The following is a 26862-nucleotide window of genomic DNA, read 5'->3' as shown; positions in this document are numbered from 1 at the left end:
ATCTGTCATAGACACTGGTAAGTCACTCATCATCAAAGAAGTTATTACTATTGTATTTTCATAATGAAATGAAACATTTCTGCATGTAGTTGGGAATTATAATTTTTGAAAGGAGTTAAGGGAGCAGAGGGGATAATCCTTGACATCCAGGCTCTCACTAGATAGAGAACATGGTTGTTTCTCTGTGTCTTTCATTTTCACTGTCTGAACTTGATGAAGACAACCTTCTGCTTTTCCTTAAGCCACACTGACTCTGTGACATCAGTGATTAACTTAATGTGGTGCTAAATATTTAGAAATGATAGACCTTCAAAAAATTCCTCTTTGAATAAGCTAGGTCTCTGGGAAATTAGGAAATACTTGGCCACCTTCTCACTCCTTGCAATAGCTGTGATTGTTCTTTTCTCTATACCAATGCCCTATTGCCAAGTAACTTTGCTATTTGTTCCATCAAGACATTACTTCTCCACCCTTGACTCTGGGCTGGAGTTGTTTCTTGTTCTAATCAATAAAAATGTAGCATAACTGACCTTCTAGTTCCAAGTTCGATCTTAAAAGACCTTGTACACCTCTTCTCTCTCTTTCCTCTTCTTTCTCTCCCTCCTAACTCTGCCCAGCTGCCACATGAGCAAGTGGGCTGGCCTGTGGGAGGATGAGAGTACATGGAGCACCCATAAGCCTTTTCATGAGCCTACCTTCTCTAACTGAACCAGCTGCTGTGCTGAGATACAGAAGCCAATCCAGCAGACACCTGCTGAGCCTGGCCGGGATGGGTAGAACTGCACAATCACCACACAGGCTCATGAACTCAATAAAGGATTATTCTTTCACTCCACTAATTTTAGTGGTGGTTTATAACGTAGAAATAACTAGCTGATACAAAAATTGGCACCTAAAATTAAGATGCTGCCAGGGAGCATTCTAAAATATGAAGCATTGGTTTGGAAACCAATAGACCAGTGATTATCTTATTGTAATTCTCAGTACTTGAAAATAAAATAAACCAGGCCCAGGAAATTGAGGATGCAAGTAGCTGCCTCTCCATCCTTATCCTCTGAACAGAATCTTCTGAAGTATATGATTACAGCTAACCCATACTTCAAAGATATCTGCAGTTGGAAGGATGAAAGCAAAGACCTGTGGAGTTACAAAGTTTAAAAACAATTACCTTTTCAGGAGAGTGTAACAATGGGGTTTAATTGGATTGTTTTCCTAACATGTAATATAAAGGACAGTGTGTAGCTTGGTCAAGCCCCATGGAAGGCTGTAATGAAAGAAGAGAGCAGCACTACTGCACTGACATGAAAGAGGAGATGATCAAGTCACCAAAAATGATAAACAGAATGGAGCAGGAACATGTGTGTGCACGGGCGAGCGTGCACACACACACACACACACACTAGGAGGGACAAGGCACATGCTCAGGCACTTTTTCAATCCCGCGCGCTCTCTCTGTCCTATCTATCCCAGCTTACTCTGTCTGGAGAGGTGAGGGGTACATACAGGGAGAAATGGGCCATCATTGAAGAGCTGGCTGTGTGATGCCTCTTAAATGGAACCAGCCTGGAGACAGACAGAAGCTAGCAGTCAGGCAGTGTCTGTGCAGCTCTGCACTTACATAGGTCACCAGAACCTGTGCTTGCAGGGTTTGCTTTAAGATGATGTCACCAGAAATTCATTTTTTCTAATAGCAGGACTGTCTGCCTCTTCTAAAACTGAAATCATGGGAGTCACTATGTAAGTTCCTTATTCTCACTTCCTTGAAGTTTTCATAGAAAAAGTTAGATTCATCTTGGCAATCTAGAAAGACATGATTCATTTCACTTAGAACAATCGCCTCCAGTTCCATCCAATTTGCCACAAATGGCAAGTGTTTATCTTTTTTTGATTTCTGAGTGGTATTCCACCATGTTTGCACAAGCACCACATCTTTCTGATCCACTTCTCTGCATTTGGGCACTTGGATTTTTTTCATCTTTTGGCTATTGTAAATTATGCTGCAGTGAACATAGGTGTGTTTGTTAGTCAGGAGGAGAAAGAATAGATGGTGTCATTTATATGTGGAATATAGAGATACCAACCAAGGATCCAATAAAGCCAATCTAACAACAAACCCTACAAAGCCAATTATAGAACTGAGGCTATCAGAGGTGGGGTAGGGCCTTGAGGGGGAGGGGCAAGAACAAATTGGGGTTGGGACTGTGGGGATCGACTGTGGGCACTTTGTGGTGGTTGTAGTGTAGTGCCAGCATCTGAAAGAGAAGACCCTATACCTCTGAAACATAAATAACAATATAAACCAATACAAATCAATAATAAATAAATAAACAAGGCATATGACTCAACGACTTTTTAAAATGTGACCAAAACTGGGCATCAGTGGAATCTACCCCTGTGAGAGACCCAAAAACAATCATAGAGGTAGAGTCCTGAATGGCAGTGTGTCATGTCCATGTGAACCAAAGTCCTTCAAGATTGGAAACAAACTAAGACCGTTCATTGAAAATGCATCAGCTAAGGACAAAAATGTCAGCTTCCAATCAGATGCTTCATGAATTTGGCCTCCGGGCATGGTTTTGCAGTAATCGCTGTTATGACCTCACTTCGTTTATTTATCCAAATGAAATAGACCATTTACAAGGGAGAGTTAAGCCCCAAGCTGGTTGAGGGCTTTGAGAATAAATAGGCAGCAGTGGACCAGGCATGGCTCAGCAGATTGAGGCTCCCTGCTGGTCTGTTTTTCATTGGCTGTGATTTCAGTTACTTCCATTTTGCGGCTAGTCCAAGTGAAGAGAAGATGAAAATAAAATATAAATCACACTATACTAGTTTTAGAAATCAGAAGAAAGAACAGCAAGCATCCGATTATGACTCTGTCTGTAGAAACAGAGACATTGTGATGACTCTGATTCTGTAAAATAATAAATAATAGCCTAGAGAAAAACTGAAGAGTGAAGCTCGACTACTTCTATACTTAATGGACCATCAGTGTTTCAGAGTAAAAACTCTGAAAATTGATTTAAAATCATAAAAAAGCTATGTGGAAAAAAAGTAGTTCTGTGTTGAGTATACTTCTTTTGACAAATGTTGATCAAATCAAAATTTAAATGTGTAGATTACACTTGTGTTTGCAAATCTACTTGCATTCTAATAATGTCTGATTTCTTAAGTTGTTGAAACATGAAAAATGTCTGATGCAGATTTGCCCCTAATAATTTGCTCCTAATAACAGAAATAAATACAAATTAAATATATCATTTTAATGGTCCCAGACAACACTAATTTAATATTTGACAGCTTGCTTAAAATATAATTCACGTATCATACAATTTGCCCATCTAAAGTACACCCACCATTCAATGATTTTTAGTTCTGCAACCATAACTATCAATATATTCTAATGTTAGAACAGTTTCGTCAGCCAGAAAATCCATACCTACTAGCAGTCACTCCACAGGCCCCTTCCCACTTCCAGTTAAAGACAGTCAATAATCTGCTCTATGTCTCCAAAATTTGCCTTCTCTGGATATTTTATATAAATGGAATCATATAATGTGATCTTTTCTCACAAACTTCTTTTACTTAGCATAATTTAATAAACGCTTATCCATGTTAAAGCATAAATTCCATACTTTATTTCACTTACTGACTCAGTAATCTTTCATTGTATGGATAGTCCATATTTTACTGTCCTTTCATCAGCAGATAGACATTTGTGCTGTGCCCATTTCAGGGCTACTATGAATAAATCCTGCTCTGGATATTTATATAAAAGATTTTGCTTGAACATGTTTTCAGTTCTTTGGAATTCTGGGTCACGTGGTTCCTCTATGTTTCACATTTGAGAAGCTACCAAACTATTTTTCAGGACAGCTGCCCCATTTTATATTTCCATACCAGTGTATCAGGGTTCTGATTTCTCCACATCCTTGCAAACAGTACTGTATTTTTTTTTATTATAACCATCTTAATGGGAGCAAAAAGATATATACCAGTGCTTTAGATGTTTAGCCCCCTAATTATTAGTGATATTGAGCATTTTTTCATGTGCCTATTAACCATTAGTATATATTCTTTGGAGAAATGTCTCTTGGGATCCTTTACCCATTTTAGTTGGGTATTTTTTCAATTGAGTTTATAAGTTTTGTTTCTTTTTATTACATACTCTGGCTACAGACCTATTAGCAAATATATAGTTTACAAATATTTTCCATCATTACATGAGTTGCACTTTTACTTTCTGATATCATGTGCAAACAAAAGTTTTAAATATTTGTAAAGTCTAATTGGTGTTTTTGTTACTTCTGCTTTTGGTTATTTGTGATTTGGCCTAACCCAACTTCATTACATTTCTTGTAAGAGTTTTGTAGCTTTAATTCTTAAACATTGATGCCTGTGATCCATTTTGAGCTATCTTTTGAGTATAGGAGGCCCAGCTTCATTCTTTTGTATATAGATATTTATTTATTCCTGCACCATTTGTTTATAAGATTGTTCATTCCCCTGTTGAATTTTCTCAGCATTCTTGTTGAAAATCAGCTGATCATAAAAGTAAGGGTTTGTTTCTGGAGTGTCAATCCTATTACATTGGTCTGTATGTTTATCTTTGAACCACAACCTGTTGTCTTGATAATTGTAACTTTGCAGTAACTGTAGAAGACCTGTGAGCCCTACAACTTTGTCTTTCTTGTTACAAACTTGGTTTTTCTGGGTCCCTTGAATTTTGGTATTAATTTTAAGATCAGTTTGTTGATTTCTTCAAAGAGGTCAAGCTAAATTTTTGATAATAGCATTAACTCTGTGGATACTTTGGGGACTGCTGCCATCTTAACAATATTAAGTCTTTTGATTAATGTGCATGGGCATCTTTCCATTTATTTAGACCTTCTTCAATTTCATTGAACACTATCATTTTCAATGTGCAAGATTTTTATTTATTAAATATTCTTACATATTTTATTCTTTTGTGTGATTGTAAATGCAACTGTCATTTTAATTTCATTTCAGATTGTTAACTGCTCTGTATAGAAATGCAACTTTTTTGGTTAGTATTATAATTTTATTTATTTTTTTATTTTATATGTTCATTTTGTTTCCTGTCACCATTCTGTACTAATAGATTTTTAGGAGATCACTTAGAATTTTCTATGGACAAGATCATGTTGTGTGTCACAAATTAGAGATAGTTACAAATTAGAGAAAGTGTTGAGTCTTTTTTTCCAATGTAATGCCTCTTTATTTTTCACACATAATTTGTCTAATTAGAACCTCTGTACAATAATGAATAGAAGTAGGAGCAAACATCTTCTCTTTTTCCTGATATTTCATTAGTGGAAATTAAGAGAAATTATGCAAAATTTCTGACAGGAACTACATAACAGTTGTAATCAGATGTAGTCCTAGCATTCAAAAATTCAAACACCGGAACTTAGTGTTTTCCAGTAATGATTTTTATAACGTACATTTGGACATCATTTTAAAAACATCTATGCTCTAATTTTGTGCTGCTTGTTTTGAGTTGTATTTTTCTTCAGAGTGAGTGTCACTAGTATTATTAATCAGGGTACATGATCCATTGATCCTCTAATAATGTATTGTGACTGTACATAGATAATGACTGGATTGCCAAAATGCCCTTAGCATGCAGACTGCACCTCAGTTTCTCCATTTGTAACTCAAAATAAATAATGCTCTCTTAACTCTCAGGAGAACTGATTAAATCACTACTTAATTTCTAAACTACGCTTTCTGGCCAAATCAAAGAAAGTCTAATTTAGAGAAACAGACAAATTATTATGCACAACGACCTTAATCATTTTCCTTGCTATACATCTTTCTTGAAATGTCACTCTTCTTTTTTGTTTTCTCTTTGTAGCATGTCAGGTATTGCAGAGAAGGCAGGGACTAAATGAATTCTGTCTGAAAAATGAGAAGGCAAGTTAGAGCCAAATGCTGTTCAGATTTCAATATTGGGTATACTTTGGGAATACAGGCTAAGTGGGGAACTTACCATTTACTAAGTCAGCCTTCTAAGGTGATAGCATAGTGTTGGGACTGCAAGGATAGTTGTTAGAGTAGCAGGAGTTAAAGACCTTACTGATAACACCCAGACTATGTCATAAATTTACACTCTGCAGCCCTGCTCCTCCCACCCCTACCCCCAGGACTGGGAGTGTGGGGAAAAAATATAATCAATCACTCATCTCAATGGAATACTTACTTCTAGAATACAGAATCAAGATTAACCTATAACATTCATTTTTTTTAAACACTGTATCTTTTTTGGTGCTATATGACAAGTACTCGATTTTTTCTCACATCCTTATAGAGTTAAGCAATACCTGAAGAGTGACAGAATAAAAGACAGAATTTACATATTCTAGCAATTAGTGCATCACTAAAGACATAATTAGCATAATTTACCAAGTATGGTCGACTGAATTCCATTTTGTCTAAGCTTTCAAATTTATGAGCCTGTGGTGGTTGTTGAATTATATTATATTATAAATCAAATTTTATAATATATTATAAATCAACATATTATAAATCAAATGTATGAGCCTGTGGTTGTCCTTTAGTATCTCTAGAGTCTCTAGAAATATACCTTACTTCTTTCCTGATATGGGAATTCATGCATTATTGGCTTAGTCAGTCTAACTAGATAGTTTTATTAGTTGTATTGATGGTTTCAAATAACCAACTTTTGGTTTCACTGATTTCCTACATTATTTTTCTGTTGTCAGATTTATTGACTATTGTTCTTTAATTCTTTTGAGATCCTTTTCCTTTTTTAATATAAGCATACTGCTATCTTTAAGCACTCAGCAGTAATCTGCAAATTTTGATAATGCTGTTCTTTCATTGTCATTCACATAAAAATGTTTCTAATTTTCTTTGACAGTTTCTTTTTGACCTATTAAGGTGTTGGTTATTCAATTTTCAAATGCCTTAATATTTTCCAGAAACCTTTCAGTTACTAATTTCTACTTTGATTTTGTATGATTAGAAAGCATACCTTGTATGATATCTTTCTTTTATTGTTTTTATTTTTTTAGTCACCACCAGAAATATTTATTTTTACTTTTTTAAGTCTATCTAGTAAGAAAAGTGGAAATACTAAATAACATGAGGAACACAGAGAGAAGCAGTTTATTACTTGAGAAGCAGCAGCACAATATATGAAAGGTTTCCCCAAAAGAAGATTCTTAGATGATCCTTTGCCAATGTTCTAACCTGTGACCTTCACTTACATGCCATGAAATGTGAAAATTGTGATCTTCCTTGAACAAAGCAGAGCTCAATCATTTAACCAAATTATCACCAAGAAGCAAAGTGCTTGTATGTCTGGTACACATCACCAACCTCTTCAACCATATGAAAAGTTGCACAAATGCAAGTGCAACATTTTTTGAATGTGAAGTCAGCAAGATCATTTTTTACTTCTCTGATACTTTCAATAATGCCTTATCAGTGTTAGTATCTTTTCATAGATTTTCTTTGCAATTTCACTCTAAATGCAGCCTTGACAATATGGAGGAGTCAGTCTATCAAGCAAATAATAAGCAGTGTTAATTTTGTCAACATCTGTCATCACATTAGTCCATAAAAGTAGGCAATAAATCCCACATACCCTATCAAGTAAATTCTGACCAAATCTATTCCATGTCACAATGAAAGGATGCATGTATGGAAACCATTCCAAAGATAGCCATACAGGTATAGTGACTATGATCACTGTACAATGAAAACCCCTATCAAATATTATTTTTAATTAAATTTTTATTGAGGTAGCATTGGTTTACCAATTGCATATGATTCAAAGGTGCAGGATCATACTTCTTCAGATGTATGTTACCAGACCACATCCACCACCAAGGAACCCATAGTTCTCCACCACAGTCTTTTTGGCTTCTTCCCCACTTCGATCTCCACCTTCTGCCTCAATATTATAGTCAAGATTTTTAGGGTTTGTTTTTGGTTTGATTTTGTCTGATCCTTTATTTTATTTCTCTATATTTTGCATATGAGTGAAACCATCTCATAAGGGATTCATCTTCTCTGATTTATTTCACTTAGCGTAATCACCTCTAGTTCCATTCATGTTGTTGCAAATGGCAAGAGTTAATTTTTTTTAATAACTGAGTAGTATTCCATTTTTTTAATCCACTTATCTGTTTCTAGGCACTAGGTTGTTTCCATAACTTGGCTATTGTAAATAGTGCTGCAATGAACAAAGTGTATACACATCCCTTCAAATTATTATTTTTGCATTCTTCAGTAAATACTTAGGAGTAGAATTGATGGATCTTACGGTAGATCTATTTTTAATATTTTGAGAAACTGCCACACTGTTTTCCATAGGATCTGGACTAGTCATTTCCAACAGTATATAAAGGTTTTTTTTTTGTTTTTTTTTTTTATCTTTTTCAACATCCTCCCTAACACCTGTTGTTTCTGGTCTTTTTGATGTGGGCCATTCTCACAGGTATGTGATCTCATTGTTGTTTTGATGGGCATTTGCCTGATGATAAGCAGTAATGAGGATTTTTTTCATGTGTCTGTTGGCCATCTGTATGTCTTCTTTGGAGAATTGTCTGTTTAGCCCTTCTGACCATTTTTGACTGGGTTTCTTTGTTTTCTTTTTGTTCATTTGTATGAATTCTTTGTATATCTTGGGTATTAGCCTCTTATCAAATATATGATGTGTAAATATTTTTCTCCTGTTCAGTAGTATGTCTTCTAACTTTAATGACAGCTTCTTTCATTGTACAAAAGCATTTAAGTTTGAAGCAGTCCCTTCTGCCTTTTTTTGCTATTGTTCTCCTTGTTGTTGGAATTAAGTTCCTGAAGCCATCATTGAAGTCAGTGTCATGGAGTGTTTTGCCTACAGTCTCTTCTATGTATTATATAGTTTTAGGTCTTATTTCTAAGTCTTGAATCTGTTTGGATTAATTTTTGTATATGGTATGAGATAGTGGTCCAGTTACATTCTTTTGAGTATGACTGTCCAATTTTCCCAGCACCATTTGCTGACGAGACTTTCCTTTCTGCAGTCTATACCCTTGACTTATTTGCCATAGGTTAACTGTCCATTTATTTTGAGCATGTTTACTTTGGAGCTCAAAAGAATCTCCTAGAGACATCAGAAAGTTTGGTTTTGTTTTCTGATCCAGCCAGCCACTCTGTATCTTTTGATTGATGAATTCAGAGTTTACATTTAGGGTGATTATTGGTATATGAGGATTTGCTACTGCCATTTTTTTCTTAGTATTCTGGTTGTTCTTATTTTGAATTTAGGTAAGAGGTTGCCTCTCAACATTTCTTTTCAAAGAGGTCTAATGCTTACATACTCCTTCAGCTTCTATTTGTCTGGCATGGCCTTTATTTCTCCTTCATATCTGAGGGAGAGTAATGCAGGACATAGTATTCTTGGCTGGCACATTTTATCTTTAGGTATTTTGTATATGTCATTCCGATTTCACCTTGATTATAGTTTCCTCAGAGAAGTCTAATGTAAGCCTGATGGAGGCACCTTCATAAGTTGTCTGCATTTATTTTTCCCCCTTGCCAACTTCAACATTCTTTGTCTTAAACTCTTAGTAATTTGATGACTATGAATTTTGGTATAGGTCTCATCACATTTAGGTAATCAGGTATTCTTTCAGCTTCATGCACATCTACATTTAAAGTTTCCTCTATTTTTCTTTTAATAATTTCTCTGTTCCCTTCTCTCTCTGTTCTCCTTCTAGAATATCTGTTATCCTTATGTTGCCTTTCCCAAGGGAGTCTGATAGTTCTTGAAGTGTTTCTTCATCTTTTTCTTTCATGTTTCTTTTTCTTCTTCTACCTGGATCCTTTGACATTATTATCCTCTAGGTCACTGTTTTGATGTTACATTTAGTGAATAATGCTTCCATAGCTTTCTCCAGCAATTTTTATCTCTCCTCTTGATCTTTTTTATATTCTGAAGTTTGGTTATTTTCTTAGTGCTTTAATTTATATTTTATATTCATTAATTTCATTTTTCAGTCATTTATTAGTTTTTTCCTGGCTTTTGCTGTATCTCTGATTAGCTTTTCTCTTGTGTAACTTTGACTTGTATTCATTTCCTTTTATCTTTGAATTTCTTAATCATGGCAATTTTGAAATCTTTTTGTGACATCAAGATAAAATCGACCATGTCTTTGTGGCAGGGTTAATGGGGAGATTTTCTTTCCTTTTAATAACATACTCCCTTGAGATCTAGGTGCCATGTGTTGTATTTTCCTGTATGCCCATTTTCCTGCTTTACATTTCTTGATATTTTTTGTCTATAGCAGTATTTTAAAGATTTGTATTACTCTGTTTTTCTAGCAAGTGGTACTGTGGCTTTATTTGATTGGATCCAGAGAACTGATCTTGAAGCTGCTGAGTTGAGGGAATGGGTGAGGGACCTGGAGGGGTCCCTCAGTTGCTGATATTGGCATGTGCTGGAGAGGGGGGCTTGGCTTGTGTTTATTACACCACTGTAATAAGTTTCCAGACCCAAGTATGCAGTCTGCACACTCAGGACCAGTCCTAAGAGGTAGGAAGTAACACAGTTTTTTTCTTTGGGGATCCAACCTGTGAATGTGCCCCATTTCTGCAAATATTTCCAACACAGAGTAGAAAGTGTCAGGTTGTAGATACAGAGGCGGGCAGAAGGAGGATGAAGTGAAAAATAGAAGCAAGGGTGTGTATTATAGAGAAGAGGGGGAGGTTGGTGAAAAGGAGACCACAAAAGAGACCTCAGTGATTTAGAAAATTGCAAGTGGAAATCATTTGCTTAGAGGCAAAGTGGATACTGGGGGCTCAAAGGATAAGGGACTCATTTGGAGCAAACACTATGGCAAATGCAATATAAACCAGAAATAAATCTCAGAGAACCAAACGCAATGAGAGGCAAAAAGATCAACAGGGAAATTAAGTTAGACTGAGAAAATTATTGTAAGCATCAGTAACAGCAGTGACCACATTTCTTTTGCCTTTTGGACATATCTAATCTTTGGCTCTTCTTTTTCTGCTCAGCATCGGATGAGATTTCACAGATGGTCCGCCTCCAGTGTTTCTTTTCTCCTTTATGCCCTGTGGTTTGAGTCAGTTCAGAAACTCTGGTCCAATGTTATCCTCTGTTGTAGGCAGAATAACCATAATATCTGCTTCCCTTGTTTCACACAATTGCCTCCAGCAAGTTCTTTCTCTGGTGACCCCCTCCCCTCAATTGCAGCATCCTAAGCTCTCCTTGTGGCCTCTGACATGTAGGCTTGAGAGATTCTGGCAGAACTTCATGAAACAGTTTGGAGCATGTGTTATTAAAGATGATATAAAGGAGGGCCTCCCCAGTGGCACAGCGGTTGAGCGCTGGGTTGCGAGGCTGCCTACATCCTCTGCAGCACCGGTTCGATCCCTGGCTGCTTCCTGGCCACCGGAGGAGGGTCCCACATGGCGTGCAGACCTCTCCTGCCACCCGCTGCTCCCCTCAGCAGTGTACTGGTCCTTCTGCCTGCTCTGCTCCCTGCTCTGGCTCTGGTGAATTCTCTCACCCTCTCGCACTTCTGACTGTACCTAGTGCTTGTATAGATGAATAAATAAATCTTTAAAAAAAAAAGATGATATAAAGGAGGTGAATGCTCCACCATGTCCAGAATGGTTCCATTGCCATTATGTCACCTGAACCACAAATTAGTAAATGAAAAAAAGCTAATGTTATAGGGCTCTTGTTTAACTTCCGAGTGTTGAGTCCTCAGGCTAATAGGAAAACCACAAAACCTCAGTCAATCAATATTGTGAAAAAGACCCTTCAACCTGATTCCCCACTGCTCCATCCTGGCGATTAACCACATAAAATCAGGACCCCATAACTCTCAGGCAGAGAGTATGGCTCAGGGCAGTTGCCAGCCTCTCCTATTGTGTGATCCACAATAAATGTCCCTCACTTGGATATTTGATTGAGTCTCTCTCTAAATTCCTTTTGTTGTATCAGCTAAACCAGAAGAGGATGCTGTGTCTCATAAAACCCAAAGTCACATAACTGCTTAACAACAGACCAAAACCTAGCAATACCTGGTATCCTGGCTGCTTATTCTCTTGATTTTGTCGTTGATTTATTTTATTTGATTAGACTTGATTTGATTCGATTTCATTTTTAAACAGAAAGGACCAGTTGAATTAGAGTAATAATGTTCTCCCAAATTGCTGCTCCCAGAGCCAATATTTAACATGTCAAGACTGTGAACCTGATAGAAATTTTATGTTCCTATCTCGACTAGAGAGATCAGATTCCCAGGAGCCCCTGTGAAGCATTAAGGTTAGCTTTTCTCAGAGCTGGTAAAAATTATACATGACACAAACCAATTTGCATTTACACAGCTCCACTTTCCTCTGGGGACCTCAAAGCTTGTAATAAACATCCACTTACCTATTTCCATGTTGCAACAATGCTCCTCTTTTGAGGTGCCCAAAGCAGTTTGCATATATTAATCTATCCAGTCAACCATTATGATCTTTGTGGGAGTTTGAGAATTTGAAGGAAAGATAGACTCGCAAGCCTGCTCACATTCAAGGATCACCTGATCCTTTAACATGAGTAGACTTTCACATCAAATGTGAGCTAGATTTTCATGGACAAATTTACCTGAGACACAAGATAATTGTCCAGCTGGTGTCGCTCAAAGTGGGTTTAGGGTGCCACCCATTTTAAGGTTATCTGGGTGCTCATTGAAAATGCTGTTTCCTTGTGTCCACACAAGACTTGATTCAGACCTAATAAATCCAAATCTCAGTGGCAGGAACCTGAAATCTAATTTGTAACAAGCTCCATTGATCTGTACAACTCAGATACGAAAACCCTGATTTAGTTAATCATTCTGGAGGTGATAAACACAGCTCAAAAGGGTGGTGAGATCCACCTAAGACCACACAGTCAAGTGTGCGGCAGAGCCAGACCTCAGCCTCTGGACCCTCGCCAACCACATTTTTTCAGACAAAATCCCTCATATGTCACAGTGGCTGTGGTCCTCGCGTCCCCAGGTGTCCTCACCACTCCTCGGCACTGGAGGGCTTAGTAGACAGTCTCCACTTGACAGACAGTTCTGCTATATTTCACAACTGTGCTTACTTTATCAGGAAACCAAGGCTCCCTATACTCTATACAAGAAAAAAAATCTTGCGATCAAGGTCTATTTGATCAACTGGTAATTATTATAATTAATTACTAAGTGCTGCCTACAATGTGGTCTGCTCTGGGTTCATTCACTTCGTGTGTATGATCTCACTGAGGGCTCACAGCAATAATTCTACAACACACACACACTTTCCTGCCCATTCCTCATTTCCTTAATGAGATATGGAGAGGTGTGGTGACTAATGCCAGGACACCTTAGCGGGCAGTTGAGCAGTGCTCCTCAGACTCCATGGGTCACTCCAAAAGAGGCCTGCTTGGCTGTCCAGACTGACCACTCCATGAGCAGCATCTGTCATTGATGGTCACACAGCACTTTCCTTTCCCCACTGAGCTCATCTCTGACTCTATTCCATGTTTTTTTTTTTGGGAATCTATTTGTTCTGGAAGGGTGAGTTTGGACCCACTTTTCATTTCTGACTCTCTAGACAGAACCATTGTGCTTTAAGAAAGCCCATGTGCATGTGATTGGGACCATTTCTTAACACTTCTGGTTGCTAGTCTTCCTTTCTTCTGGAGTTCTTTGATGAAATAAGTACAGCTTCCCAGCTGTTTCTTGTTCCTGTGTTTACAATGTATAAACAGGGGATAGTGTAGGTGTTAGAGGCCCCGGTTCCACCTTCAGGTCCAGGTAAGAGCAGTCTGTAACCTGGGCCCCAAAGTATAGAGGCCTTCCACTGTGCCTTCCTCTTGCTGTGTCTCTACCATGGAATGGGGCCAATGGGGAATGCTTCTGGGACCGCATGCCACCCCCACTAGACTCTGCTCCATGGATTTAAGTCCTAGGAATTCCCTGCCCAATTGACCCGACCCCAGAGGGTGATGGATCACACATGGGCCTCTGTCCAGGGCCCAGCCTCCAGAAATTGCCCTGGGTTATGGGCATGTGCCCCCATATACATCCAAGTTTAAGGGCTAAGTATCTTTAAAGGGGTGTTGATGGAACATGGCAGTATTGCTGGGGGCATTATCCAAAGATGTATATAAGGACCTTAGGGCAGGATGGACCAAAGGCAGGAAAAAAGAGTGTTGCATGGGTCCTTTTTCTACCCCATCACTCTGAGAAGTCCTCAAACCAACCTTATTATGAAGGTCATTAAGATGATATACATGGGGCCTGCCCTGGTGGTGCAGCAGTTGAGTGCCGCTCTGTGAAGCTGTCCACAGCCTCTGTAGCACCGGTTTGATCCCGGCCAGCCAGCGAGGGTCCCACATGGCGTGGCAGACCTCTCCTGTAGCGCCCGCTGCTCCCTTCAGCAGTGTATTTGGTCAGTCTGCCTGTTCTATTCCCCGCTCTGGCTCTGTTGAATTCTCTCACCCTCCCGTGCCTCTGGCCTGTACCCTGGTTCTTGTATAAATAAATAATCTTTAAAAAAAAAGATGATATACATGTATCAGGTAGAGTGGGAGGAAACATTGTCTAGGTAAATTTGCTGATCAGCTTCTTACTTGTAAATATTCTTGTTGTCTGCTATATAGTCTCTATTGGTGCCCTGTCCTGGCCCTGGGAGCCTTGGAACAAACCTGAGCAACTTCTGAAAATGATAATTGAATGTAGCATATTTAAATGTTCTGTGTGTCTAACATATCTCTGCCTAATGTTTCGGTTTCTTGACTTTATTTTCGTTATACCTAGCACATTAGTACTTAATGACTACTAAAATAACGAGAAGATCAATGCCTGGATAAATAAGGTGCCAGGTCCATGGTGAACTGGAAATTAACATGCCATGTTTCTGTCTCCCAGCCCAAAGTGCCCATGCCCTTTTCACATGCAGTCTTACACAACAAGGCAGAAAGTGCTAGAATCCAGCTGTGTTGGTGTGCTGCTCAGAGGGTTGTGTTGTTCAGGAAACACATTTCTATTTTTTTTTTCATCATCGAATCATGTACATGAAAGAGGTTTCAAGAATTCATGCTCTAACTAAATATATAAACTTCTCAAAACAAATAATTTGTACTTATTTAACAATGTTTTAAAGGATTCTTTTGATTTTTGTCAAGTCAAGCAATTTAAGAAGTATCATGCAGACCTTCTTTACAAAACTATAGATGCTGATGTACGGCCGTGATTTTTGAAAGGAAAGAGTATTTATCCAGGGAGAGTCCTATCACCTCTAAATGAGAGTCCAGTTGGCTTTGAAAAGTTTGTTTTTGTGACTGATAGAGATCAAAACACAAATAATCCAACCTCTGCTCAAAAGTGCTGATTCTTTATTTACCCCTGGTATAAGACATTCCATGGGCTTTTAGATTAACAAATCATGAAGACACTATGTTCTCTTTTGTTTATTGTTCAAAAAAGTAAGATGGGAAAAAAACAATCTATAAATACAGAAAACAGATTGGTGTTTTGTTTGCTGGAAATATAGGGACAGGGGAGTAGGTGAAAGGGGTCAAAAAGTACCAACTTCCAGTTATAAAATGAGTAAATCCTGAGGATGTAATGTGTATCATAGTGACTATATTTAACAATACTGTATTCCATATTTGAAAGTTGCTAAAAAGAGTAGATTAAGATCACCATATATACAAATATGCACCTGAAACTAATATAATGTTATGTGTCAGTTATTAAGGGGAATTAAACAGGTCCCACAAACACAAAGATGCTGATTTCTTTTCTAGGTTTAATAATCTCCATTGTTCCTTGCCCAACCCATACCTGTAACTGGTTCCTTCTCACCCTCTCAGATATAGCTTGTTATTTCCTGAGTTATTTTCCTAAAGGGGTGGAAATAATGATTTCCAAGGTGGCATCCCAAAAGCATAATTATTACCCTTTTAAATAGGAATTGAAAAATATTCACCAGAACCGAGGTCATCAATATTGATTAAGCTTCTACAAAAATAGATTTTAATTCCCCCACATTGCCTTCTACCATGTTTTGTCTGGATTTTGAGATGAGAATCCAGGAGACAAGCTTTTGAGTACTGCATACATAAGACACAGAGGCAGTTAACCTACTGAGCTATTCCTCATCAGCTTAGGGGAATAGTTTTTTGTTATACCCAGATCGTGGACAATCATGCTTTGTCTACTTTTATTTACAGAAGCTTTATTGAGGCATGATTTACAGACAATAAAATTCATCCACTTTAAAGAATTGAGTTCAGTGAATTTTAGAAGAGGGAAAATAAGATTGTGTAATAATCACCACAACCGAAATACAGAATTACTCTATAGCCGTAAAAATGCCTTCATGCCCCTTGCTTTTCTCCATTTTTGAAAAGGCAGGATAGCCATACAGGATCCATGATTGCTAGAGAGTGGAGAGAATATTATTTACCCAATCTTGCCAATGAGGAAGGAAAGGCCATCTTTTTACCCTTGAGATTTCTTTCATTTCTTTGAGAAAATAAACACTGATTACCAAAAAGCCAGCATGCAGTTGTTGTATGTAAATGTTTGGGTTTATTTACCTGAAATCAAACTTTCTGAAAGTGTTTTTGAAGCCACACATATCTGGCATGCTTATGGCCCATGAGAATATTTCTTTTTTAAATTGATATAGCATTGGTTTGTAATATTATATGAGTTTCAGGTATGCATCATTATAAATCAACATGTGCACATGTTGTTTTATGTTACCACTAAAAGTCTAATTCCATTTTTCATCAAACAATTGGTCCTTTTTGCTGGGTATTTCTACTATTCCATCTACCTTCTCCAGTGGTCACTATGAATTTGGTCTTATAAAGTTTGTTTTATTTTTTTCATTTTTTAAAGCATCACATATGAGTGAAATTATATGTTGCTTGTGTTTGTCTGACTTATTTCATAAACGTAATACCCTCTAGGCTCACCCATGTTGCAAAATGTCAAGATTTCATATTTTTTATAGCTAAATAGTAGTAGATTGTGTGTTTGTACCACAACTTATTTATGTAATCATCTGTTAATAGGCACGTAGGTTGTTTCCAACTCCTGATTATTGGGAATAATGGTCCAGTGAATATGGGGTTGGTGCATGTATCTCTTTGAATAGTGTTTTCATCTTCTTCTAGCAAATACCCTGAAGTGGGATGACTGGATTGTATGGATTCCTATTTTAAAAATTTTTGATGATTTTCCATACTGCTTTCCACAATGGCTACACCAATTTACATTTCAACCAACAGTGTACAGTGGTAGTTCCCAACTCTCCACATCTACCACACAATTGTTGCTTCTTGTTTTTTTGATAACCATTTTTCACTGGTGTGAAGTAATATTTCATTGTGGTTTGATTTGCATTTCCCTAATAATAAGTGATGATGAACATCTTTTCAGAGTAGGCATCTGTATGTTTTCTTTGGAGAAGTGTCTATCCATGTCTTCTCTCCTCAAGCTAAATCCAACAATATATCAAAAGGATCATACATCCCAACCAACTGGGATTTATTCCAGGGCTACATAGGTAGTTCAACATACAAAAATCAGTCAATGTGATTCATCACATCAACAAAAGGAAAGATAAAATTCATAGGATCTTATCAATAAGTGCAGAGGAAGCATTTAATAAGATTCAATATCCATTTATGATAAAAAATTAAAAACTGAGGATAGATGGAACATACTTCAACATAGTAAAGGTTGTAGAAGATAAACCCGCAACTATCATAATTCTCAATGTTGAAAAACTGAAAGATTGGCCTCTGAGATCTAGTACAAGACACAGATGTCCACATTCACTGCTACTATTCACCAGAGTATTGGAAATCCTAGCAGGAGCAATTAGGCAGGAGAAAGACATAAAAGGAATCCAAATTGGAAAAGAAGAAGTAAAACTATCACTATTTGCAGATAAGATAAAATACATATAATCCCCTAAAGACTAAAACCATCAGAAATAATAAGCAGGATAGTAAAGTGGCAGGCTGCAAAATCAGTATAGAAAAGTCTGTTCCTATATGCAAACGATGAATTTGAAGATAAAGCAAATCAAGAAAACAATCCCATTTACAATTACATCAGGAAGAATTAAGTACCTAGAAACTAATCCAACAAAGGAGGTTAAAGACCTGTATAATGAAACTATTAAACATAAAAATATATAGAAAACACTGATAAATGGATTGGAAGACTTAATATTGTGAAAATGGCCATCTTGCCCAAAGAAATATGCAGATTCCATGTAATCCCTATCAAAACTCCAATGACATTCTTCAAGGAAATAGAACAAACACTGACATTTGTTTGGAACACGAAACTCCAAATAGCCAAGGCAATTCTGACAAAAATGAACAACAGAGGCACTAAGCTCTCCGACTTCAAAGTGTACCGCATAGCAAAAATAATCAAAATGTATCTTGTTGGAATTAAAAATAGACACACAGATCAATAGAATAATACATGTCCAGAAATAAACCCAAACTTATATGAACAGTTAATTTAGGATGAGCTAAGAATTTACAGTGGAGGAAAAAAAAGTCTATTCAACAAATGGTGCTGGGAAAATTGGACATCAACATGCAAAAGAATGCAATTAGACCACTATCTCATACCACCCACAAAAACGATAGTAAATAAGAATACCACACTTAACGAGAACTAATGCAGAAAGCATTTAGTTGTCATTGTTAGCTGTTATTGTTATTATTAATGCTTATCAAATTCTAACATTGCCTATAAATTTTTATTCGCTAAGCCTTAATTTCTTGCTCAATTCTGTCTTTCCATCAAAGTAAGCCTCCCACAATTTCTCCAGTATTTTTATTCTGTCTTGACATCTTTTCATACATCATCTCTGTGCCCAGAATGTTCATCCAAGTCTAGATCCAAGTCTCTTTCTCCATTTCTCAGAGCACTTTTCTTTCTTCATTATAATAATTGCTCACTCTAACACTCATTCATTAATTCATTTATAAACTTCGAGTGGCTACCATGTGCCAAACACTTCTTATACCACTGAGTTACTGGTCCACCTGCTCCTTCAAGGCATGTTATTTGACTGGCATCCAGTGAGAACACAATGATCACTACAGGAAAAAATGTCTTTCAGTATTTAAGCCACCCTTAATTTTTATGCTGGGCTTTTTAAAAACCTATCAAAATCCTTTTAGGGAATTAAATACTCTGTCATGTAATTTGAAACTAAAGATGGAAGGATCCTCTTTACTAGAAAACAAATTAAAAAGTGATAATGAAACTTGGACATTCTGGGTTTTTTTCCCCTGGGAAAGATTAATTATCAATTTGCCAATGAGCATGGACAGTTTTTTTTTTTTAATGAGCCTAGCTAAAGATAAAAAGGTTTTCCCGCTGATGGCCTGATTGGAAAAATCTTAAGATTCAAAGTGTTTTGCAGCTCCTATCTAGGGGGAGGCATGGGAAAGAACCTGACCAACCAGAGTCTGTCTCCTGACCTAGGCACACACATATCACATCCACACATACAAACACAAACACACAGAGATGCGCATGTGCCTGCACAGACACAGCCCCTACCCCCGCCCTTTATACATGACCACTCTTTCTAAGGGCGTTGCCTGTATCCACATCAGAGAACCCATACTCCCTCCTCCCAGAAGGGAAAGAGAGTTGATAATTGGAAATAGGTCATTTTTCTTGAGGTTTGTGCATTTCTGGATGTTCTTGTCCTGACGCTTCTTAACCGGAATCAAGTGTCCGGATCCTCATGTCTGCTTTGGTTATGTCTGGCGTTTCCAAGAGTAAAGGACACTCTGATGGTGTCACCCTCCCAGTTTGATCATTGAGTTTTCAGTTTACTTAGTATTTTTTTTTTTTTTTTAAATATTAAATTTTATTTTTATATTCCCCCATACAATTGCAAACGCCCAATTCTGACCCCAATCCTTTCCCCCCCGCCCCCCAAAAAGTGTCTCTGGTTCATAGTTTTTTGTTGATTTTGATTTTCACTTTCTTATATTCATTTTCCTGGTCCCTTATTTAAGTTTTCTAGATTCCTGCTATGAGTGAGACCATACGGTATTTTTCTTTTTCTTTTTGGCTTATTTCACTGAGCATGATCCCTTCCAGTGCCATCCATGTTGCTGCAAATTGCATGTGTTTATCTTTTTTGAATGCTGAGTAATATTCCATGGTATATATGTACCACATCTTCTTGATCCAGTCATCTATTTTTGGGCATTTGGGTTGTTTCCAAAGCTTAGCTATTGTAAACAGTGCTGCTATAAACATAGGAGTGCAGGTGCTCCTTGGAATTGATGTTTCTGTGTCCTTTGGGTAAATACCTAGGAGTGGAATTGCTGGATCATATGGAAGCTCTATGTTTAGTAGGTCCAGAAATCTCCACACAGCTCTCCATAGTGGTTGGACCAGTTTGCACTCCCACCAACAGTGCACAAGAGTTCCTTTTTCTCCACATCCTCGCCAACATTTGTTGTTGCTAGTTTTTTTAATATGTGCCATTCTCACTGGTGTGAGATGGTATCTCATGGTAGTTTTGATTTGCATTTCCCTGATGACAAGTTTACTTAGTATTTTTGCAGAAAAGAGAGCATGCTATGTCCTTCCAGAGGTCATGGCAAGCGTTCCCAAAAGTGCCAAAACTCTGGGGACAGAGACGGGCTGTTGGTTAGCTTGTGCTCCCTCTAGTGGCCATGGAGGAGCACAGCAAGATGTTCAACTAGAACCCTGCCTGACATGTTTCCTTAAGAGCTGGGGTGAGCATGTTTTAAATTGTCACTTATTTCACATTTTATGGGCAATAGTAGGAAAAGGATACCTTGTAGTTTAACATCAAAGAATAGTCACATTCCTTCACGTATCTTTTTTTAAAAAACGATGTCACTTGTTAAAAATATGAGTCATAATTTGAAAACAACGTAATTGGGAATGCAAAATCTCTAATTCAGACACTTCTCTCAGAATTTATGTTTGATTCAGAATAGAGTAGAATGCAACATGCTCTCATAGCAGACTTTGACAGAAGTATGACAAGAAGGGGGTGCTGTAACTCTGTATCTGGCTTCACTCCGTCATTTTCTTCATGGCAAACAGAGTGCATGCACCTCACATGTGAGTAGAAAAGTTGAAATCCATGCTCGGTCAGAACTGCACTCAAACTCTGCATGTGGCTGTCTGCAGGTTCTGTGTCTTTCCACACATCATGTTCTGTAGGAGCTATATTGCCTTAAAGGCAGCCCAGCCCTGTGGCCTTGATGCCTCTTGCCACAGACAGTAATCCACCAGCAGAGGCTCCTTGCTCTGGAAGGTGGCTCACTTTATGGGTTCTGCCTCCTTGCTATAGTGTGATTTATTCAGCTCCATCTACTGTGCGCTGCTTGCTGCTTTTATTACTCAGCAGAGGTTTGAACATAAATAAATTTTCTCAAGTCATTTGCCTCAACATGATGGCTGACCCAGGTGTTGGATCTTGAGCCATGCTCACACCACCGATGTGAGAGCAAATTTATGTCAACTCGATGGGGTTATGGGATGCTCATAGGTGGTAACACATGCTTTCTGGGTGTGTGTGTGAGGGTGTTTCTACAAGGAATTAGCATATGAAAAGATAGGATGAATTAAGTTCACCCTCACTGATGTGGGGAGGTATGTGGGCATTATCCAAGACACTGAGGACCAAAAAAAACATGGTAGTAAAAGAAAGGTGAATTCTCTCTCTCGCCTCTTGAGCTGAGACATCTGTCTTCTCCTGCCCTCAGACATCAGTGATCTTGGTTCTTAGGCATTCTAATTTGGAATGAATTACACCTCAGCTTCCCTGAGTCTCCAGCTTTCTGATGGCAGATGGTGGAACTTCTCAGCCTCTGTAATTGTGTGAACAAATTCACACAATTTATTATATGGACAAGCTGACTGATCCACTCCACAATATCCATATTTTCCTATGCTCTGCCTCTTTCCTTAAACGCCTTATGCTGGGGTCAGCCGTTAAGGTGCATCCTAAGATACTGAATTATGTAATTGGGTAAAGGCATTAGGTTATATGACCACTTCACAACTGGTCCATTAAAAGCATCCATTAAAATCCAGCATAGAAACCAACAAAAACAGCAACTGGAGTTTTGAGAAATAGAACCTAAGATAGTTGCATTGGGGAGACAAAGACAATTCTGAGCTGCAAAGAGGAACGTTGGCAAATGAGTAAAGACCCCTGTCTCTGGAAGTACTGAAATGCTAGGTCAATGTACATTTCCTCAACTGATGATCCTCGTACTTCTAGTCCCCTTCTGAAATAGGAACTGAAATGAGGTCAAAACAATAGACACTGTTTAATCGAATTATCCATCATCATCATCATCATCATCATCATCATTCTCAGCGAGTCTCCCACCCCACTTCCAACACTCACTGTGATATGGAGACTGCAAACTTAGTGGGGACACTAGAGACTTTGAAAGCCCTGCCACAGTTTAGGGTGTCTAAGTTTATTGGACTATTATAACATCTGCTGAAAGGATTTTCTTTACAAAGTAGCAGTGACTTTAGACTCAGCCTTCTGAAGAAGATTCTTGTCATTTTGTGAAAGAGAAAGTTTTAGACATGCTTGGTTATGCTCTAAGACTCACCAACATGATGTATCTGTGTTCCTGTATTCTGATCCCTTGAGAAAAAAGAGTTAATTAGAACAAGAGCCCACATTGGTAGAAATAATGTTTTTAGCATTTACTAAGCACTTACTGTCTGCCAGACATTGCTCTCAGAGCTTGAATTACACTAACTGGTTTAGTCAATAGGCCTGTGAACTGGTACTATTACCATCACTCACTTTATAATAGTGAACTTGACCATGGGAAGTTTTGTCTCAAGGTCACACTGGCAGAGGTCTTGGGATTTGAACATCGGTATCTGGATTTATATGCTATGCCCTGAACCTCCCCACCACCAGCCTCAGCTTACTCGAAATTGTCAAAGGAAAGGACAGAAATCACTGACTTTGATTCCATGAGGGTGTCCTGAGCACATTTAAATTTTCCATTCACCATGGAGCACCATTTACAACCTCTTCACTTTAAGTCTGTGTTTGTCTTTATGGCCAAATGAGCCTCTTGAAGTAACATATACCTTCTTTAATCCAAAAAAAATATGGGATGCTTCATGAATTTGCATGTCATCCTTGGGCAGGAGCCATGCTAATCCTTTCTGGATGTGTGTTGCCAAAGCAAGCACTGCATATGACTTCCTAAAAATTTAACTACTAATAGCCTGCTGTTGACTGAAGCTCTTACTAATAACAATGACAGTCCTTTGTATTATATATATACATGTCATAATAGAATAAAGTAAGACTATAGTACAGAATACAGCTATAGCAAACATTATTAAGAAAATCATAAGGAAGACAAAATGCATGTAGTGAGCTGAAATGCATTTGTCAATACAGTAAGTTTGTGTCATCCATTCACAAGAAATGCATGTATGAGTGTAACTGCCTGTACCTTTACACATAACTGCATGACTGAGGGGTACTCAGGGGACCCCAAACTGTTAAGGGGTACATGTTCTAAAGAGTGTACAGTCATATGCAAACACAAATCAAAAAATAAGTCTCAGTATGAAAGATCTTTAATTGGTGAAAGGGGCAGAGAAAGAGAGAGAGAGAGAGAGAGAGAGAGAGAGAGAGAAGGAGGGAGTGCAAATAACAGATCCAAATAAAACTCAAAAACTTACTCATCTCTTTATGGGCCAATTCCAGTCAAGTAGGCTTGATCCAGAGCAGGATGACCCAGGCCTGAAAGTTTGCCACAAGTCTAAGGTACCTTCTGGCAAGGAACCGCAAGAATGGGGTTAGGCAGGTTCCAGAGGGTTGGGATGGAAGGAGAGACCCCAAATGCAAAATGTACCCTATAATCCACCACAAGGTCAAGATAGCAGCTGCCACTGTCTCTGCCCAGGACCAGGAGTGGCCTCCCCATGTCTCTCACCCACATATCTGTTTTCCAACTTGTGTATCTCCCCTTTTTCCCCCTTCATTTCGCCGCCTTCATTTCGCCCCTATACCCATCTCACTTCTTGCCAGCTGCCCCCCATTCAGGCATGGCATGCTAGGCATGCTAGGCTGTGAGCATGGCTCACAGGCAGCTGCATATGAGTAGTGGTGGGGAAAGCGGCACCCATTCACCCTGCTGCCACGCTTCTTCCTGCTTTGCGGAGATGCACTCTGTAATGAATGTAGATTTGTACAGTTCAAAACTGTGGTTTTCAGGGATCATCTGTTTAGGAGAGAGCTAGCTGTAAACGAATGGTACAGACTGCTAAGTGCTTGGCGAGCCCACCATGTCCAGGGGACTCAGATGTCCCCTCTCAATGCACAGCTCTCACCTCCCAGGTGAGTATAACTCGGCAGGCACAGTACAGAAAGCAGCATGTCCAGTGCTGGTTCCTTTCATTCCTGATGAAGAGAAGAGCTATAGTAGATGAGTTCCTGGCCAGTGCTAGCTTGTGAGGGAAAAGGACTTTGAGTTTAGTCAGCCTGGTCCATATGTCCATTCTTCCATATACATAATCAGGTGACACCAGCAAAACCATCAACTTCCATGAATGAGTCAGTGATCGCTGTAGGACTTACCTTCCCAGTGGAGGAGACACAGTCCTACAGAGGGGCCACACACGGGCTCCAGTGGGGGACTTCGATGCCACCCACCCACCTGCTATGGGAGAGGGTTTGGTTGCCCAGGAGATGAAAACCGTTTTTGAGACCCTGCCAGAAAACTTACCTAAGACACCAAAAAACAAGGCCTCCTAACTGAGAGGAATAGTGGCTTAGGAGAGCCCTGCTTGCCCTAAGTCCAGAGAAGGGATGGACATTTCTGCTGGACCTTTGTGCTCTGCCTCATAGCCCTGTAGACCCCCATCACCAGCCCCACTGGCTTTTCTCAGGGGAAGACCCGCTCACTTGACTGTCTGCTGCCTGGGCTGACCTCAAAGGCTGCCCCGCCCTCTGGATGAGCAAACCCATTGTCTTCCTTCCCAAGGTGGCTTGTTGTCTCAACAAGACAGAGTTTGGTCAGGCCCACGGTGCCTATGGGGGAATGCCACAAGGAGTTGAAGAATGAATGGAAGGCAGGTCAGGATTCCTGACTCCCTCTTCCTGCATGTCACCTCAGGCTCACAGGACAGTTTCAACCAGGAAAAATGGAGGGTAGTGATAGCTACCCAGCTCGCTGCTCTGTGTCTGAAGGAATAGTAGAGAAATACTACTTGCAAAATATTAGGGTCACTTTAAGAAAATGTTTCTGGGGCTATTTCAACATAAGTGTTTTGGATTTTGGACAATTGATTTTAACTATACAAATTTAAACTGACCCAGATTCCTGGGGCCAATAAAATTTTAGAGGGGCTCAGACAAAATCATTATAATCCAAAATAAAATACCTACCTAGTTCCCCTTGGAGTTATTGTCCCTTCTGCCACATATCTTGCCTATACATTTCTCCTTAGGGTCACCATTAGCGGTGGCTGTTCCCAGAGGTGGGGTTCCACCTACTGCAGCATCTTCAATCACCCGCACTTCTCTGCAGCTCAGTCCTGGATCACTACCTCTCAAAACTTTTCATTCCTCCTTTTAGGTCTCCCTTTCACATCCAGCATCAAAAGGTACCCTCACTTTTCTACTTTGCAAAAACTCCCTAATTTATTTCCTCTTTCATTTTGTCTCCCTTTTTCCAGGTTCTTTAATCACCTTTGTGTTAAGCTGTAACATTTTCTTCAGTTTTAGGCAAAAGGCTAAATGTTTGCCAGAGAGATTCGCGCTACATTTGAATGACCTGGAGAAGCATTGGGAGATCCACAGGAGGACAACACCTGTGTCTTCTAAGTGTGTATTATTTTTAGGAATGGTGAAAGTTGGCTTGGGGTTTTAGGCCCATCCTCGCCAAGTGTTTGTGTGGCTCATGGCATCTCAGAATCTGTGGTATCAGACACTGAACCCCACACTCTAGTCAATAATAGTTCTTGTCGTCCACTGTGACATCATAAAATCACACTGGCCGTGGGCTTAAAAGGACTTGAATCACTTTATGTAATCTGGTGACCCTAAGTCAAATAAGACTGAGACTTTCTTTTAAACTTTTAATGAAGACAAAAAGAATCGCACTCCAGTGGGTGTAGCCCATTCTCTTCCTGAGCAGGGCTGCGAGGCTGGCAGTTTCTGGCTTGGGAGCATCTGTTAAGGTTTGGTTATTCTATGATTGTTTTGTTGGAACTTTAGGAACATTCCACAACCCTTCAGTGTGGATTCAATTTTCCTGAAGGGACTGGTTTAAACCATCCATTGTTCTGAAAAAAGTTTATTATTGTGCCAGAAATGAGGACTCAGGAGACAACTCATAGAAGGAGAAATTGCTCTTTTACATGGTAGCTGGAGTCAGTTTTGCAAGAGATCCAAGGCGTGGAGATCCTGGGAATTTTCCAACAATGGATGAGCTCTGGTAGCCTTATCTTTGTATTGTTCTTCAGTTACAGAGAGGGATTGTTAAGGAGAGTTATCTGTAACATAAAAAAGGGAGGTTCCAGGTTCTCTACACCAACTAATAAAGGGCGGAGGTAAGGTGGGGTGGAGAGAAGCTAGAAAAGACTTGAGGACACTTGGAAGAGAAGCTGGAAGGAGGCATGTGGCCCACAGACATGTGAAGAAATCCCACTTTCTTCTTGGCCCTGGACTTGCACTAGGGACTGGGGGGTTATAGAAGACATACACAGGTAAGAGACACATGGGAAGGCTGACAATGGCAGC

At 38.9% G+C, this 26862-nt stretch overlaps 1 long non-coding RNA gene and 1 pseudogene across 1 annotated transcript; both read right to left on the bottom strand.

Moving 5' to 3' along the window:
- Nucleotides 1-5811: 5811 nt before the first annotated feature.
- On the bottom strand, nucleotides 5812-26034 carry LOC119245243 (uncharacterized). Its single transcript, XR_005125226.2, has 3 exons — nucleotides 25507-26034; nucleotides 22697-22731; nucleotides 5812-5919 (listed from the first exon to the last, which is right to left on the bottom strand). It is a non-coding gene; the product is annotated as an uncharacterized LOC119245243 (long non-coding RNA).
- Nucleotides 23208-23280, bottom strand: LOC119245465 (U6 spliceosomal RNA; annotated as a pseudogene).
- Nucleotides 26035-26862: the final 828 nt, after the last annotated feature.

The sequence above is a fragment of the Talpa occidentalis genome, unplaced genomic scaffold, assembly GCF_014898055.3.
Source record: "Talpa occidentalis isolate TD23 unplaced genomic scaffold, MPIMG_talOcc4v2.1 talOcc4.14, whole genome shotgun sequence".
Classification (NCBI taxonomy): Eukaryota; Metazoa; Chordata; class Mammalia; order Eulipotyphla; family Talpidae; genus Talpa; species Talpa occidentalis.
The sequence above is the reverse complement of the archived record's forward strand: the minus strand, read 5'-3'. Positions and strand labels throughout refer to the sequence as shown.